The sequence below is a fragment of the Lygodium microphyllum genome, chromosome 4 (genome assembly GCF_053477565.2).
Source record: "Lygodium microphyllum isolate KBCC chromosome 4, Lygodium_microphyllum_v1.1.10, whole genome shotgun sequence".
Taxonomy (NCBI): Eukaryota; Viridiplantae; Streptophyta; class Polypodiopsida; order Schizaeales; family Lygodiaceae; genus Lygodium; species Lygodium microphyllum.
Window position 1 is genome coordinate 180,772,828 of NC_141138.1, and position 18,372 is coordinate 180,791,199.

The following is an 18,372-nucleotide window of genomic DNA, read 5'->3' on the forward strand; positions in this document are numbered from 1 at the left end:
CAAAATCATGGACAAACCAAATGCATACATCCCCAATACATCCGGGTAGGAAATACACCGCATATGGGCATCAAACAAGGTAACCGGAGTAGGGTATAAGCATCAAATGCCAATGCCAAGTGTGGCTGCCCTGTTTCTAGCACTGTATAACAGTAAATAACAGTCCCAAATCAGCCAATATTTCAAGCCAAAATCATGGTATAATCATGTGCATACATTCCCAAGGCACTAGGCATCATGTAGACCGCATACGAGCATCAAATAGCACAACCGGAATGGAGTATAAGCAACAAATGCTAATGCCAATGGTGCTGCCCTGTTTTCAGCCTGTTATGACAGTTTATGACAGTCCCAAATCTGAAGAAATCAGCCCCGAATGATCAAGACCAATGCCCAAATCTTGAATGACATCAAACATGAAGTCTATAGCCCTCTTGATCAAGGTAGAGAGCAAGAAGCAATGGCCAAGTGTGGAGCTGAAGTAGATGAGTGCTCACAGCCTGGAAAAAAATGATGCAATCTGCCCTGTTGGTGCTGAACTTGCTGCTGCTCCACATGGGCTGAAAAGGGGGTAATGGGGGGCTCAAGAAGGGCCTATCAAAGGCCTATGACAAGCCTCTTTGAGCCTTGATAGGTGTAAGGCACAATATGAGGGGAATAAGCTTCAAGAGTTTGAAGCCATGGCTGCCCTTGCTGTTTGCAACCTGTAGACTGAAATAAAACCGTGAAAGAATGATCAAATACCTCAGTATCAATGCCTTGAAGGTGCCTCAATAGGCTGGGAAGGTGCTCGGGAAGCCGGGGAGTGACGGGAGCTCGGGGAGATCGGATATGGCTGCCGGGATGGAGACCCAATGTGTGAAGCGAGTCGATGCGAAGGTCGGGAAGCACCGAGTCAAGCTCGAGCAAGAGAATGCCAAGCTCTGATACCAGTTGAAAGGTGAGAAGGATCGAAGCTTGCACGCGAGCTATGGCGGGAGAGCAAGAGCAAGAAAAGAGAGAGACAAGAAATGGGAACTCCAACAGTCACAATGTGTGACCGGGCCTTCCTTTATTCAAACTGTCACTAAAAGAATAAAGAATAAAGTGACGTGACGGGCGCCCGCCACCTGCAGTGTGTAGTGGCGGGTACTGTCAGTGTAGTAATACACGGGGCGGCACGGCGGAGGCGCCTTTACCCCCAACAATAGTCGGGGGTAACTGATGCTTCCTCTCCCTTCAGGCCTTCAACCTGAAGCATTAATTATCTTTCCATCCTTAGTTCATTGAGCGAAGCAATACAAACAGCGCTCCTAACTTATACAAACACAAATAGTCTAGTGGTCATTTATTTGGCCAACTGCTAAGGAGTGAATCCTTCTATTCGAATGCATTAAGCATTTGAACCGGGATCAAATTGCAACTCGGCAAGATCCCCAAGGGTTTTTTTGTTTACCCTCTTGTCCTTAGATTAGGGTCATACCCTGTCAATCCAAATTAACCAACACCTTAGGTTTATTAAGTTAAGACAGTAAATCCTGGTGACCATGTCGCTCTAACTTGATTTGTCAATTGCTTGCTAGGCCATTCATAGTTACCTTATCTTGGCAAATCAACCCAAGAAGGGTGATGTAGTAGGATGTCTACTCATCCTCTTTTGCACAATAGGCTTACACTAGAACCTGCCAACCTCATTCCAAGGAATGGCAAATCTATCTTGTGATTAAACAACAAAGCCATGCGATGTTGCAACTTGTTGCACAAGTTTTGCACCTAACTCATGGGATCATTTCACCCATCAATGGCATTTCTTGTTCAAGGAATTTGATTAGTCAAGGTGTAGGGTTTGGGGTGTCTTCTTACCCAACCCAACGCTAACCTTGCTAGGCCAATAACGTTTGGGCCTAGGGTTTCTAACTCAATCGGATGTCGTTCAATCCTTAGGATAAAACCCTAGATCGTTATTGCTTGGGTGTTTAATTAACCCAAACATTCCATGAATGTGGGTAGGACCTTTGGGTTTGAGGGTCTCGACTTGGCGTCCAAGTGTGATACTAGGCAGAATTTCTAACGAGCTAAACCCTAGCTAGCACTTTGAGGTGTTCGTTGTACTAACTAGATATGCTCATACGAATCCTTTGAGGGTTATAACATTACAAGTGATTTAGCTAAATTGGTCTACTTGTCTTGCAACAAGGAACGGTCCTTTCTCAGATATGCTAAACTTGTTCTAAATGTGTAAATGTAGCAAGACATCACATTACGTGTAAATATGCAATTCATTACCTCTATGCACCATAAGGTTTGCAATAACCCTACCTTATCTTGCTAAGGTCATTACAAATGCAATTTGGAGAATAACTTGCATAAAACCTACAAGGATTTACATAAAAGAACTATGCCTACAAACTTTTTGTTTAATGCAATTAAATTTCAGATATGACATGCAACCTTTCCTAGATGCAACTTCGATGAACGAAGTTTATGCATGACGAATATGTAACATTCAACCTTTTCTAGATACAACTTTGTTAAATTAAGTTCATGCATCATGAATATGTGACATGCAACCTTTAATCCATTCTACAAGCATCTTCGCATGCAATGTGCAAGTCTATGGTTTCATTCTCTTGTTATGCAGTCCTTCGGACAACATCTAACGGACGTTAACGGCTTTCTCATGCGAATCACAACAAGGAAGTTACTACCTAAATGCAATATATGCTTGTTCCTTCTTGCAAGAAAGACAAAGGTGAATTTAAACATATTTTTCATCCATTTAAACCTAAGCAATATGTGTTTAGGCTTGTCACTTTAGAAATGCATGAAAAAGGCAACATGCAACTAAGCTCGTAAGACGGATAAGTAATTTACATTTGCAACTTCGGAAATGCAAGCAAGAGCAATATGCAATTTAAAACTTGTAAGATGAATGCGTAATTTTGTATTCATAATTTTCACATGAAATTTAGGCGTGCCCAATGTGGAATTAAACTTCCAAGTACTTGGGTTTGGGGACTTGTGGTGATGTCCATGTGTAAGCTTGGATTCGAGGCTTTCGCGGGTGTGCCTTGCGACTTTGACTTTGGAGCCATCGTTGATGATTTGAACTCTGTGATCTTTTATGCCATCTCCAACTTCCTTGAGATCTGGCAAAACAACCTCCAAGTCTGCCTGCTTTCTCCCTTGCGCAGGAATACCCTTTACGGATGTGGGTTACAGGCAACCGTGGACAAAGCCGCATGCACAAGGCTTAAGGGGCCTTATTGTTAACCCTCAAATGAACGAAGGTGGAAAATCGGGAAAAGATAAAGCAGAAGACAAAGACAAAGGCCAAGGCAAAGAGAAACGGAAGACAAAGACGCACAAGGAGAAGAGTCCTAAATAAGGGAGAAAGGCGCACAAGGAAAAGCGCAAGTCAAAACTTTTGTAAAAGAGCGCAAGCGCATCATGGTTTAATTCAATGAGCGCCGGGCTCTCACCCATGCAATTTGTAAATGTAGACGAGCAGTGGAAAGGAAGCTAGGAAGATAGAAGGACAATGGGAAAAAGGGCCTAGGCTACGGCCGGCCATGTAAAAAAGGGGAAAAGGGGATGACCGCCCAAAAGGGATTTAGGGTTTTGTATATAAAGTTGAAAAGTTAATGAGAAGCTCATTCTTGTGTGTGGCCAAAAGTAGCTCTCCTCTTCTTCTTCTTCTTGCTTGCTTGAGCTTGTGCTTAAGAGAGGGAGTGTGAGAGTGTGAGGAAGTGAGTGTGTGAGGGTGAGGGACCAAGGAGGAGAAGCTCTCCATCTTCTCCTCTCTTCTTCTCTTCTCTTCTCTTCTCTTGTCTTGCTCGCGGCAATGGAGCTTGGAGGGTGGAGCTTGAAGATGGAGCTTGCTTGAAGCTTGCACTTGGATCGTGGAGCTACGAGGGTGCGCGGGAGAGGAGGTAACTCGAACGGCATGGAGGTAAGCTCACTACACCCGTAGATATGGATGGCACGTCGGCTATGTGAGGGGTAGCCATTAGTGCTCGGCTTGGAACTCTTGAATCAATAAGCGATCTGTGGGTCTTGGCAGTTGAGCAAAAGCTCCCACATTTTGGTTCCGTTGCCGGGACAAACGGATTCAAGCCTTGAGCGCTTGCGCGCTTCGAATCGAGCATTGGAGAAGGGTTTCCCCCGAACCGGTGCTTGAGATAGGTAGAAAGCGAGGGGGTTGAAGATGGTATTCGATCTCCTTGGCAAGTAGATTTGTTGTTTTTCTTGAGATTTATGTTGTGAGATGGAGTAGTGTAGGTATTTACTTTGTGATTTGGATGCATTAGAATAGAAGAAAACAAAGAAAAACAAAGAAAATAAGCATTAGGGTTACTGTTGTAAAACAGGGCAGAAACAGGGCAAGAATCGTGCAAAAGTGGTAAAAAACTTACTTGTGATGTCTAAGGTCGGTAAGTGAGTTAGTGGGGGTGCCAATACCATACCTGGAAGAGGGTATAAGGGCCAGAAGTGGCAAGAAAGGCCACATTGTGCATTGCAGGGTTCCAGGAGAGCAAGAGAGAAGAGGAAAGCTTGGCGAGGAAATCCGCTTCGATCTTGGCATCAAGAAGGTCTTCGGCTAGCCCAAATAATTCTACACCTCCCCCTACAGCAGTAGGACCAATATGGAGTTGCTCGACAAGGGGGAAGAACCCCCAAGCCCTGCACGTCATATTTTGCGAGCTGTGACAAAAACACCCACAGCGTTCGACGCGTCCGAGTCACGTCGACTCTGGTCCGAGGCCCAGACTCGGCCCTTGGACTGCCCGGCCCACTCGGCTAAATCCTAGTCGGCCTCGGACCGTCCGAGTCAAACCACTCGAGACTCAAATTCGGCCCTCGGCCACGTCCCACATTCAGCCCTCGGCCCAGGTGCCTTGGACCGGCCGAGTGACCTCGTCCGAATTCGTCCAAATCGTCCGAACTCAGTCCTCGGCGCATGCGCCTCGGCCCGTCCGAGTGACCAACTCGGACCTTGCAATTCAGACCTGTTAGGCCGAATTTAGATTTTCTCAAATTTTAACCTGAAGGCAGTGAGATTAACCGAGAAACCATATAGAGCTGAAACCATATCATAGATCCATTACCGGGCTGAAACTGAGAGTAAGCGATTCAAATTTGGCTATAAACAGTCCCCCAAATTGTGCATGGCTTTTGCCGTAACGGCCCTGCGGGCTGGGGGGATTGCCCCCTCGGACCCCCGCAGAGGGGGCTCTGCCCCTCTGCCCCCTCCGCACCTCCCCCAAGCAGGTTGGAGGGAAAACGCGCGCCATGACAGGCCCTCCAAATTGGACCCTAGTGTAGTAATGGCTCTACATGAGCATGGATTCTCACTTGCAAAAGAGCAACCAAAAGCTCATACCCGAACAGAGACAAACAGAGACCCTAGAACCTCAATGGGCCCATCTAGCAACCAAGGGCAAAAAGGCCACACTGCAAAAACACATACGTGTTGTATTCGGACTGCATCTAGTCAAAGCGGAAAGCAACAACATCAAGCTACAATAGCGAGAATGACTAGATATGACAGTCCTGACGAGAGATGTACCTTGAGCAACATCGCACAAACGCTCTAAGACATTGGTGGAGAATCCACGTCTAGTCATGCAAGTGGGGACTCAAGGGCATCTGTCAGAAGGCTTAAATTTACAAGCCAAGACCCGGAAGATGAAGACATAGTACCACGTGCTTATCTTAGGGTCAAACTCATTGCGAAAAGAGAGCGTACTATTGATGCTCTGATTGATGAAGGAGCAGATTTTAACATCTTGACCTACGAATCATGGACCCTACTAGGCCAACTAGAGCTCACACCGACTAGTGCAACTCTTAGCCCTTATGGGGGACCTCCACAAGCACTCATAGGGAAGTGCAATGTCCTTGCAACAATTGAAACGGAAATCATGCCTATCCTATTTCACATTCCTCCAAATAGTGCTAGCTGCGGGAAAGAAACCCTCCTAGGAAGACCCTTCAAAAGGGCGACCAAATGTGAGGCTGACTACGTAGCTCAGAGGATACACTTGACGCTCCCGGGTGTGAGGATAGTCACAACCTTTAGCAAGGCTGACCTCATCGAAACCTCGAGGGAAAGGCAAGCAAGGTGCTGACATAACAACCAAGCCTGCTGACGAGAGCAAGGACTTGTTGGAAGAGTTAATACAAGCACAAGTTAAACAACGAGAACCAGTGAGTGTGGCCAGGCCTGGAACAAGAAGGTCAAGAGACAATGCCAAGGATGGGCTTTGGACTTACAAATATCATAGAAGACCCCAAAAGAAGCCCAAGCCTTATAGACGTAGGCATCGATGGAGGGTCAGCACAATGCCGCGATGGATATCCAAAGCGTTGCTATGTGCTCAAGGGTACTACGCAGGTAACCGATGGATTTGGGTACCAAAATCCCTTGCTAAGCCGCCTCCATCAGCTAAAGGCCAGATCGCATCAAGAGCAAAGAAGCGTAGGAGGAGATCTAAACGAAAAACGAAGGCTCAAGTCAAAAACAATGGAGTGACCAAGCCCCTCATGGTCGAAATCAAGAAACCCAATGGGACCAATTGGAGGGTAGATCCTCAGCCTAGCATGCTTGACAAGCAAAAGTCACTAGTGCCCAAGGAGCCTTTGATTCCCTAAGAGGATAGCAGGCATCATAGGCACAACATTGCTCATGGCAAGGGTAAATGCTCAACAGAGAAAATAGCAAAATCATCTAACAGCCACAAGCAAATCATTCAGCCAGTGCCAAGTCCACCCAAGAGTCCTAGATCTTCTACATCCTCTTTTTCCAAATGGACACAGGAAGCACAACAGCGGTTGTCAATGGCGGCTGCTCACTCCCAATCTCTCTCCATCGAGGCTTCCAAATATCCAAGAGGGGGGACATGACACTAGCCGTAGCTCTCGGCCCAAGGATATGCCTGTGCAACCCAATGTGACCAAACCAACTCATGCCCGATCTACACAGACAAACGCTCAAAGGGCAACAGAGGATGCGATCACTTCCGATCATCCTAAGGACTTGACACTGCAATCCACCAAGGGTAGCCAGCCCACTAAACTAGCTGCTACTACTTCCAATCAGGGATCACAACAGTCACAGCCCTTGGCCGTGATAATGCCCTATGTGGAATGTATCCTTAGTGGTTTACCTGTGGAGGAGGTGTCACAACCAACTTCCTCAAAAACTCCAGCACTTTCAGAGTGCCTAAAGTCTAGGCTGGAGGAGTTAAACACAAGGGAGTTGGCTGAAAAGCTAGACTCTCCCAAAAGGGAGACAGTTGTACCCTCACAACCTAGCGAGGCTATTCAGCAGGCCACGGCCATGTCCCATAAAGACACACTAGAGAAAGAGAATCCTAAGGCCCAACCAAGCACATCAATGGTTGACCTAGTCCAAGGTCCTGAGTCATTGAGAGATGCACCTTCATTGACCAAGAAAAAGAGGAGAAAACAACGAAGACAACAACAATCACAGGTGGTTGTGGATCCCAAGAACATTGATACCAAGAGCGCTGGAGAGCTGGGGAATAAAGCATCAAGTCCAACCATCAGTGAGCCCACTGATGCCTCTCCTAATAGCAGTGAAACCTCAGACACATCCGTGTGTTCTGAAAAATCAAAGCAGTTGTTACCATCAATAGTTGCTTGCAACACTCAATCCACCGACAACGGAACTCGCATTGTGTAACATGTCCACAAGAATCTTCTAGGACACATCTTGGCAGTCCATCGGAAAGGCTGTCTAGAGAACTCCGCCCGGCACTCCCATGGAATGTTACGGGTTTTGCAATCTAGGTCTTTCCGCGTCTGCCACGTAGTGGAAGTGTCCTGGCCGGTTCCCACTTAGGATCGACCGGAATTAAGGTTTTCATGTTTGGTCATTAGCTAGCAGCATCTAGCGTCAGACCCGAGCGAACTACTTTACGCAGAAACGCCAAGTCCGAAGCGGATTCACGCTGCACTTGGTTCAAGGAGAATGGGAAACGAGAGGGATGCCATGCTCAACCTCTCTGCCATAAGGCATAGTCCCATTCCGTTCCCCTAAAACAGCGTGAATCGGGTAACAGGTAAATCTAAGTCATCCTTCTCGTTATTTGCTCGGCGATGATGATCATCCCTCTGTTCGTTGAAGATTTTTGAGAAAAGTTCCCGGCTGACCGGGACCACCCATCCATAGGACGGACCCATGGTCCATCCTCCGCACTTTCCTCGGTTTGTTTTAGTTATGTAATTACCTACCACATTAATTTGACATATAACAAACAGCTTCTTTGATTAACCCTGTTAAGCACTGGTTCCTTCACGTAATCTTATCACAGGACATAAAGAAAACAATGTCAAACAACTTCTTTATTATCATTTTATCCTTTTATCTTTGAAATACAAGGAGTTTCGCCCGTAGGCTTGATCATAATCCGCCCGAAGGCTATCCACTAATCCACCAGGGATCACTATTCCAAGCTTCTGCCCATAGACTAGTATGCGGGCCTCGAGATCCAATCCCGAGTCACGTTAGCCTCTTGTGCAAGGCCTGGAAGGCGAGGGATTTACGGCCAGAGCCCCCCCTAGCACCCAAGCGTCCTCCTGCTCCAAGTAGAACTCAACGGAGAGACCTCTCATGGCGGGTTCGGTCCACATTCCCGGCGCAGTCAACAACCCCCTTGGTTAGGGTCAGGCAGGCAGTCGGGGGTAACTGAAGCTGCCTCTCCCTTCAAGCCTTCAATCTGAAGTATTTAGATATCTTTTCATCCTTTAGTTCATTGAGCAAACAATGCAAACAGTGCTTCTAAACTGTTACAAGCACAATCAATTCCAGTGGACGTTTAGCTGGCAAACTGTTAAGGAGTGATTCCTTCTCTCCGAATGCAACCCGCATTCGATTCCGGAATCAATTGCAACTTGGCAAGATTCCTATCGTCCTTGGGTTAGGGTCATACCCTATCAATACTTTAGGTTTTGTTTATGGTAGATTCCGGCGACCATGTCGCTTTAGTTTATTGACTAATCATTTGCGTCCAAGCAAATACCTAGCTTCCCGTAACTTGACAAATTTTCCCTAATGAGGATAGAGTAAGAGGATGACTACCCTTTCCCCTTGCAAGTTAAACTTGCGCAAGAACCTGCCAACCTTAATCCACGGAATGGCAAAACTTCTTACGATCAACCCGCAAGGCTGAGTGACGTTGCAGTTTATTGCACAAGTATCGCCTCCATTCCTAGAGATCATTTCACCTAATGAATGGCGTATTCAGGTCACGGAATTAACTTCAGGCGAGAAGGAGGGTTTAGGGTGTCTTTTTTACCCACCCCATCCTTAATTTCACTAAATCGACAACGTTTAGTCCTAGGGATCCAACTCAATTCGAGTTTCATCATTTTGAACGCTTGGTCCTTAAGGTAGGAATCCTAGATTATTGTTTACATGAGCATCCAATTAGCTCAACATTTTTGGGAATATGGTTAGGACTATTGGGTTTGAAGGTTTCGACTTAGCGACAATGGAAAACTTGGCCGAATCCTTAACGTGCTAATCCCTAGTTAATGTTTGGGGTATCTATCGTATTGACTGAACCATACCCATGTGAATCCTTTGTGACTAGGTGATTTGGGTAATCCACTATGCTTGTCTCGCGACAAGGATGAATCCTTCCTAGAGATAATGAAGTAGATCTAAAGGAGGAAAAATAGTTGCAACTACCGCAATACATGTAAACATGTGATTCATTGCTTCTACGCATCACATGGTTCACAATAACTCTATCTTTCCTTGGTATAGTAAAAATGCATGATAATCTGAGTACTAACTTTCCTAGGACCTACTAGGACTTACATCAAATAACCATGCCTACAACCTTGTTGTCTACACTTTAGAATCTCATGCTTTGATAAACCATGCGACCTTTCCTAAATACGGCTCCTGATGAATGGAATTTCTGCATGATGACTATGCAACACGCAACTTTCCCCTAGCTACAATGTAGTTAATGAAGTTCATACCAAACTAAAGCTAGTGTTAACTTATTCCATGTTACATGCTACTTGCAAGTCCATAAGATCATTTTCGTACTCTTCTATTTCTTTTCGGATAATATCTTATGGGTGTTAACTTTTCCTTATGAATCATTACAAGGAAGATGTTGCCTACAATGCGGCACACGCTTATTCCCACCATGTCTAGTAACCAAATGCACTTATCAATTTCATTTCTTTGCCCTATATGTTTAGACTCATTACTTTGATAATGTTCCAAAATAGCAACATGCAGCTAGTCTTCTAAGGCGGACAACTCTGGACTTGCAACCGTTTCAATTTCATGACATGCATCAACCTTGTCTAATGTTTAAAGAGATAATTTATCAAATGTATTTTTAACGCTACCACATTAAAAATAAGCGTAAAATGCATTCTCCCTTATGGAATTAAGCGCGCCTAAACATTTCTTTATGCGAGAATAAACTCGAAAAAACCTGGACTTGTGGGCTCGGGGAGATATCCACTTGAATGCTTGGAGATGAACCTCCCGCAGGCGCACCTTGTGACTTTTTAGGGGCCATCGTAGGCGTGGTTTCAGCTTCTGGGTTGCCTTTGCGGTCTATGAATTGACTTGCCTTGGTATGAAGCCTCCAGACCTTTGCCTTTTTCCCTCGTACGCAGGAGATTCCTTTGCGGGACTTTGGATAAATGGTGATTGCGGATGAATTCTTTAGGAAAAACCCGAGTGGCTAGAAATGGGTTCACGGATGGCTTGTGGCCTTTGAAGTCTAATTGCGGGAAGCCTCTTACGAAGGATATTGCGGGAGGGCTTTATAGCTTATTCCTCTTCTCTTCAAAGTCCCGAGGGGGGGGGGGGGGGGCGAGTATGAATGTACTTATGGGGATCTAGTGGGAAGGGGGCTTAAGAAAGCCCCCTTAGAAGCTTTTTAAGAAGCTTCTAAGAAGCTTCTAGTCGACTGCAGCAACGTCGAGGGGGGGGGTCGTGATCCAGGTGGGCGGCGGACTGTGGCGGTCTGACGACCGTGGCGGCGGACTATGGCGGCTGGCGGCTCCTGCACGGCAGCGACGACCCTGGTCTCCCTCCTTTCCCCAACGGCGGCCAGCAGCGTCCCCTCCTCCCTCTCACAGCACCGTCCCTCCTTTCTCTTCTCTCCCTAACGGGAGTTCATATAGGCAAGGGGGGGGAGGGAAGAGAAGGCCTCCACACACGTGGCCAGTGCATGGGTTCCCCCCCTCCCATGCAGGCCACGACTCATCCATGGGCCATTCCCCCACACTCCCTCTTCTCCAGCCATGCATCGGCTGGGGAAAAGGGATTAAAGTAAAAAAAATTTGCCTTGAATATTCAAAATTGCCCCTCCCAAGAGGGTGTTTTTGTGAGACTTGGGGTTTTGAACTTTCGGTTTTGATTTACCAATGCGGAGGACCCCATTTCTCGCGTGCGGGTCACACATTACACTGCCAATAATTTCAATGCAAGAGATAACCTTTGCACAAGGTTTACGTCGTGTGCGGGACGTCAATATTCACGGGTGGGAATATTACATTCTCTCCCCCTTAGAAGAATCGAGATGTCCTCATCTCGAGATAAACTGGGGATATTGAAGATTGAGAGAGTTTTCATCCATCCAGGTAGCATCCTCTTTGGGATAATCTTTCCACTGGACGAGGCATTCTTTCAAAGTTCTAGATCTTAACTGTCTCTCTCTAACATCTAAAATCTTTTCCGGTCTTAGTTCAAGGACTCCTTGACTAGGCATTACAATTTGTTGGTCATCAAGTACATGATTTGGGTTGGGTACATATTTTTTTAAGAGACTAATATGGAATACATTGTGAACTTTTAGGTTATCAGGAAGTTGCAATTTATAAGCATTGGGTCCCAGGCATTTGAGGATTTTATACGGACCACAATACCTTGGACTTAGCTTCTTTCATTCACCTAGAGATAGAGAACTCCTTTTTGGGCGTACACGAATGAAAACCATGTCTCCTTCTCCGAAGACCCTCTCTTGGCGTTTCAAATCCGCATATGCCTTTTGTCTATCTTTGGCTGCTTGTATGTCTTGTCTTATTGACCTTATTTGGTCATCCATGTCCTCCAACATTTGTCTTGAAGCTTCCACCCTTAGGGTAGGATCAGAAAAATTTAGGGGACTTTGACAATCATGACCATACAATGCCTGAAAAGGGGTCATTTGAATGCTCTGCTGGTAAGAAGCATTGTAAGCAAATTCTACTAACGGCAAGTATTGAATCCATCTCTTCGGCTCTCGACATCAGAAAGCCCTAAGCATATCCTCAATGATTTGATTTACTCGTTCTGTTTGTCCATCTGTTTGGGGATGGTAGGCAGTGCTAAAACAGAGTTGAGTTCCAATAGCTTCAAAGATAGCTCTCCAAAAGTGTGAAGTGAAAAGAGAATCTCGATCGCTAATGATCCTTCTAGGTAACCCATGTAGCTTGAATATTTCTTTGATAAACACTCTAGCAATGTCGGAGGCTTTATAGTTTGTCTTTACTGGAATCAGGTGTGCAACCTTAGTAAGCATGTCAACTACAACCATAATGGAGTTGTATCCTCCTTGGACTTGGGGTAAGCCCACCACAAAATCCATATTGATGAATTCCCATTTCATTTGGGGAATGTCAAGTGGTTGCAATTTTCCTGGCATCAAGACATGTTCAGCCTTGATACGTTGGCAAGACAAACATTCAGTGACATATTTGAGGACATCACCTTTGAGCCTCTCCCAATGATAGCTCTTCCTAACTGCATTAAGAGTTTTTGCATAGCTAGGATGTCCTGCGAAAGGGAAATCATGAGCTTCCCATAATATCTTCTGCTTAAGTGACTGACTTGTTGGTATACATAGCCTTGTTCTATAGTAAATAAGTCCATTGTCAACAGAAAATTCATGATACTTGGCCTGATACTTCAGATTCTGATCCTTGGTAGATATTTCTTTTATCATTGCTTGGTAGGCTAAGTCATGGCATGCTTCCTCTCTAGCTAGTTTGAGTATAGGGTTGCTTGGCATAGATACCTTTGTAGCCAGAGATCTGGTCGTTGATGGATTCTGCAAGATTAGGGAGTTTAGGAATGCCTTGCGACTGAGTGCATCGGCAACTACATTCTCTTTCCCCGGTCGATACTTGATTTCAAAATCATACTCCTCCAATACTTCAGTCCATCGACGTTGCCTCATGTTGAGCTCGTTCTGGGTAAAAATCCATTTGAGACTCTTATGATCGGTTACTAGAGTAAACTTGTTACCCAACAGGTAGTGTCTCCAAAGCTTTAGAGCATGGATGACAGCTAATAACTCCAGATCATGCGTGGCATAATTCTTTTCGTGACTCTTCAATTTCCTTGAAGAGTATGCTATTGGATGACCTTCCTGCATAAGAACACACCCCAAGGCAAGAATGCTGGCATCAGTTACTACCTCGAACTCCTTATTGAGGTCAGGAAGTTTCAGAATAGGTGCTGATACCAAACATTGCTTCAATTGGTCGAAGCTATTTTGTTCGGGAGTTGACCATGTAATAGAAGTCTGCTTTTTTAGTAAGTCGGTAAGAGGTGCTGCAATCAAAGCATAGTTTTTGATAAAGACCCTATACCATCCTGTCAAGCCAAGAAAACTGCGTATCTCTTTGACGGATACTGGTATTGGCCATTCAAGCACATCTCTGACTTTGGCTGGGTCTACTGATATTCCTTCTGATGATACTACGAATCCTAGATATTCAATCTGACGCTTGAAGAATGCACACTTCTTCATTTTTGCATACAGCTTATGAGACCTCATTGTCTCAAGGACAATCCGAAGTTGCAGTTCATGATCTTCTTCCTGTTTAGAATAGACTAAAGTGTCATCGAAGAAGACAAGCACGAAATCATCAAGATATGGTCTAAAAATATCCTGCATTAATCTATTGAAGGTGGCAGGTGCATTTGTAAGCCCGAATGATATAACCAAGAATTCAAAGTGCCCATATCTTGTATTGAAGGCCGTTTTTGGAATATCTTCATCCTTGATCCTGATTTGATAATAACCTAACCTGAGATCAATTTTGGAGAAGATCTTTGCACCTTGAAGGCGATCGAGAAGCTCATCTATTCTAGGAATAGGATACTTGTTCTTGACTGTTGATTGATTCAACCCACGGTAATCAATACATAGTCGAAGTGTCCCATCTTTCTTTTTCTGAAATAGAACTGGAGCTCCCCATGGTGAGTTGCTGGGCCGGATGTAACCCTGTTCTAACAGTTGCTTGAGTTGTTCTTTTAACTCAATAGCTTCCAGAATAGACATTCTATAAGGTCTCTTTGCGATTGGCGCAGCTCCAGGTATTAGCCTTATTTCATGATCAACTTCTCTTGGAGGTGGAAGTTCAGTTAATTCCTCAGGGAATACGTCAGCGTATTCTTTTAGCCAAGAGGGTCCCTCATGAGACTCTTGCTTTTGATCTAACTTGTTGAGTTTGATCAAGTAAACAGGTAATCCTTTCCTAACCCCTTTTATGATCCGCGATACTTTGGCTAACTGGATCCTTGGTACTCCTGCCTCACCATGAGTTGTAACAAACTCTCTTTCAGAGTTTCGAAAGGAAACTTGACCCTTTCCACAGTGGATGTGAGCGTCATTAGGCTTAAGCCAATCCATCCCGAGTAGGCACTCATGGATACCTAAGTTCATGACTCTGAATTTGACTGAGGTTTTCTTTCCTCCCAGATAGAACTCCTCCTTAGCAGTTTGCCTGGTACAAGTTACCTCACGACCGTTTGCCAATTCCACAAGTAGGGTAGGTGCTTCTACGGTGGCTATTCCTAATCTCTTAGCACACGCTGGTGAGATAAAGGAATGTGTACTGCCACAATCAATCAAGGTTTTGAAACCTTTACCTTGATAGTCCGACGGTGTTTGAATCACCGAGAACTAGCGATTCGGCCCCTTCTTGTGTAAAGCGGCATGGACCGTCGCTCTTTCGAATTCCGCTTCCATAGTCGGGTCTTCCTCTTCCTCTGCTTCACATCTTTGCCTATTGATAATGCAGGCAGCTCTTCCTCTACCACGGGTGGCGGCTCCCTGACCGCGGCCAGCACCTTGACGGTGTCCCTCGCTGAGCTTGGGGCATTGCTTTTTGAAGTGACCGAGTTCATTGCAGTGGAAGCATCGGAGGTTTCGGCCATTACCATGAGTAGGAACAAAGTTGTTGATGTTATTTGTCCTTGCTTTCTTCCTTTGTCCTTGATTGTGGCCTTAAACTCTCTTAACCTGGGGTCTGAATGCCCCTCTGCTTGGGTCGCTATAAGACCAATTCTTAATACCCCTTGGTTTAGCTTGCACTTCCTGAATTATAGGTGCCACTCGAATGAGTGCATCCTGGAGATCTGATGGACGCATAGATTCGAGACGGGTATTTACAGGTGGATTTAAGCCTGCGCAAAATTTGGACACCTGCTGTGTCGTGTCCATTTGTGGCGCATACTTTAACAGTGAGACAAACTTAGAGTAGTATGCGTCAAGGGTGAGTCCTAACTGTTTTAGCTCATAGAACTCATTCATTTTCTGTGTACGATATGCAGGTGGCAAATATCTGCCTTGCAAGGCTTGCTTTAACTTCTCCCAGGTAACGGACCCCTCTGAAATCCCTTGATCCCTGCACCATTGTTTCCACCAAAGTCTGGCTTCACTGGTGAGTTTTAATTTGGTGAGCATGGCCTGATTGGTAGGTGCAGTACCAGCTTCTTCGAAGTAGTCCTCCATAGATTCAATCGAAATCTCAGCATCCGACTGGACGAATCTGCCTCTCCCGTCAAACTCGGGTGGCTTTATCTGTTTGAGGAGGAACTTCTTCTCCTGGATCACAGTAGTACTTGATGTAGGGGGCGAATTTGGAACCTGTACCTGGGGTTGTGCCTGAGTAAAAGTTTTCTTAACATTATTGTATGATAATTGACATTAGCTTATCTTTAGTTTAGCTATCTCGTAAATCATGAAGCTACTTAACTTTTTGCAACAACCCTGATGCACAATCGGATAGTGATAAAAAGAAGTCCTTATTTATATTTATATGGCGTAGCCTTATACAACATCTCGTGTGATGATAATCCAATCATTACATTTAGTTTGGGGAGAACAACATTGTATTGGATTTGTCTACAGGAATTGTGTAATAGTAGGGTTTTGGGTCATGAATCTTTAGGAATCGATAATTCATCGGAAGTTCAGGATATCCTTTCCGCTGGAATCCATACTTCCCATGGCGGCCCAATACCTTAATCCTGTCAGCTGGGATTACACGGGTTACTTCCTCATATACATATGAGTTCAATTCAACTCTCCGACCTCGAATATGCAAAGTCGAATTTACGTGAGCTTCCACAAAAATGAACAGCTTCACGACTTTCAAATATTCCAACCACTTGATCCTCTTCAGGTTGGTCTGTAGATAAGCGAACCGGTGGGCAGCTATGTAATAGATTCCTGAAGACCCAGTCCATCTTCGCTCTATATATAGAGGTGATGGATTATAAATATGCTCCAGGATGTTCATCATTTCAATTCTCTGCCTATAATGCGGAGAATGCATTGCAGTCATAAACATGATCCGGAACACCAAAAACTTGTTCCACGCCTCGTAATTCTGCAAGACAGTATTGAAGATGAGGAAATGTTTGGACAGGAACAATTTCTTTACTTCATTTTTAATGAAATCTTATGAAAACAATTCCATTGTTGGTCGGCTCTGATACCAACTGTAACGTGTCCGCAAGAATCTTCTAGGACACGTCTTGGCAGTCCATCGAAAAGGTTGTCTAGAGAACTCCGCCCGGCACTCCCATGGAATGTTACGGGTTTTGCAATCTAGGTCTTTCCGCATCTGCCACGTAGCGGAAGTGTCCTGGCCGGTTCCCACTTAGGATCGACCGGAATTAAGGTTTTCCTGTTTGGTCATTAGCTAGCAGCATCTAGCGTCAGACCCGAGCGAACTACTTTACGCAGAAACGCCAGGTCCGAAGCGGATTCACACTGCACTTGGTTCAAGGAGAATGGGAAACGAGAGGGATGCCATGCTCAACCTCTCTGCCATAAGGCATAGTCCCATTCCGTTCCCCTAAAACAGCGTGAATCGGGTAACAGGTAAATCTAAGTCATCCTTCTCGTTATTTGCTCGGCGATGATGATCATCCCTCTGTTCGTTGAAGATTTTTGAGAAAAGTTCCCGGCTGACCGGGACCACCCATCCATAGGACGGACCCATGGTCCATCCTCCGCACTTTCCTCGGTTTGTTTTAGTTATGTAATTACCTACCACATTAATTTGACATATAACAAACAGCTTCTTTGATTAACCCTGTTAAGCACTGGTTCCTTCACGTAATCTTATCACAGGACATAAAGAAAACAATGTCAAACAACTTCTTTATTATCATTTTATCCTTTTATCTTTGAAATACAAGGAGTTCCGCCCGTAGGCTTGATCATAATCCGCCCGAAGGCTATCCAGTAATCCACCAGGGATCACTATTCCAAGCTTCTGCTCGTAGACTAGTATGCGGGCCTCGAGATCCAATCCCGAGTCACGTTAGCCTCTTGTGCAGGGCCCGGAAGGTGAGGGATTTACGGCCAGAGCCCCCCCTAGCACCCAAGCGTCCTCCTGCTCCAAGTAGAACTCAACGGAGAGACCTCTCACAGTGGGTTCGGTCCACGTTCCCGGTGCGGTCAACAACCCCCTTGGTTAGGGTCAGGCAGGCAGTCGGGGGTAACTGAAGCTGCCTCTCCCTTCAGGCCTTCAACCTGAAGTATTTAGATATCTTTTCATCCTTTAGTTCATTGAGCAAACAATGCAAACAGTGCTTCTAAACTGTTACAAGCACAATCAATTCCAAAGGACGTTTAGCTGGCAAACTGTTAAGGAGTGATTCCTTCTCTCCGAATGCAACCCGCATTCGATTCCGGAATCAATTGCAACTTGGCAAGATTCCTATCTTCCTTGGGTTAGGGTCATACCCTGTCAATACTTTAGGTTTTGTTTATGGTAGATTCCGACGACCATGTCGCTTTAGTTTATTGACTAATCATTTGCGTCCAAGCAAATACCTAGCTTCCCGTAACTTGACAAATTTTCCCTAATGAGGATAGAGTAAGAGGATGACTACCCTTTCCCCTTGCAAGTTAAACTTGCGCAAGAACCTGCCAACCTTAATCCACGGAATGGCAAAACTTCTTACGATCAACCCGCAAGGCTGAGTGACGTTGCAGTTTATTGCACAAGTGTCGCCTCCATTCCTAGAGATCATTTCACCTAATGAATGGCGTATTCAGGTCACGGAATTAACTTCAGGCGAGAAGGAGGGTTTAGGGTGTC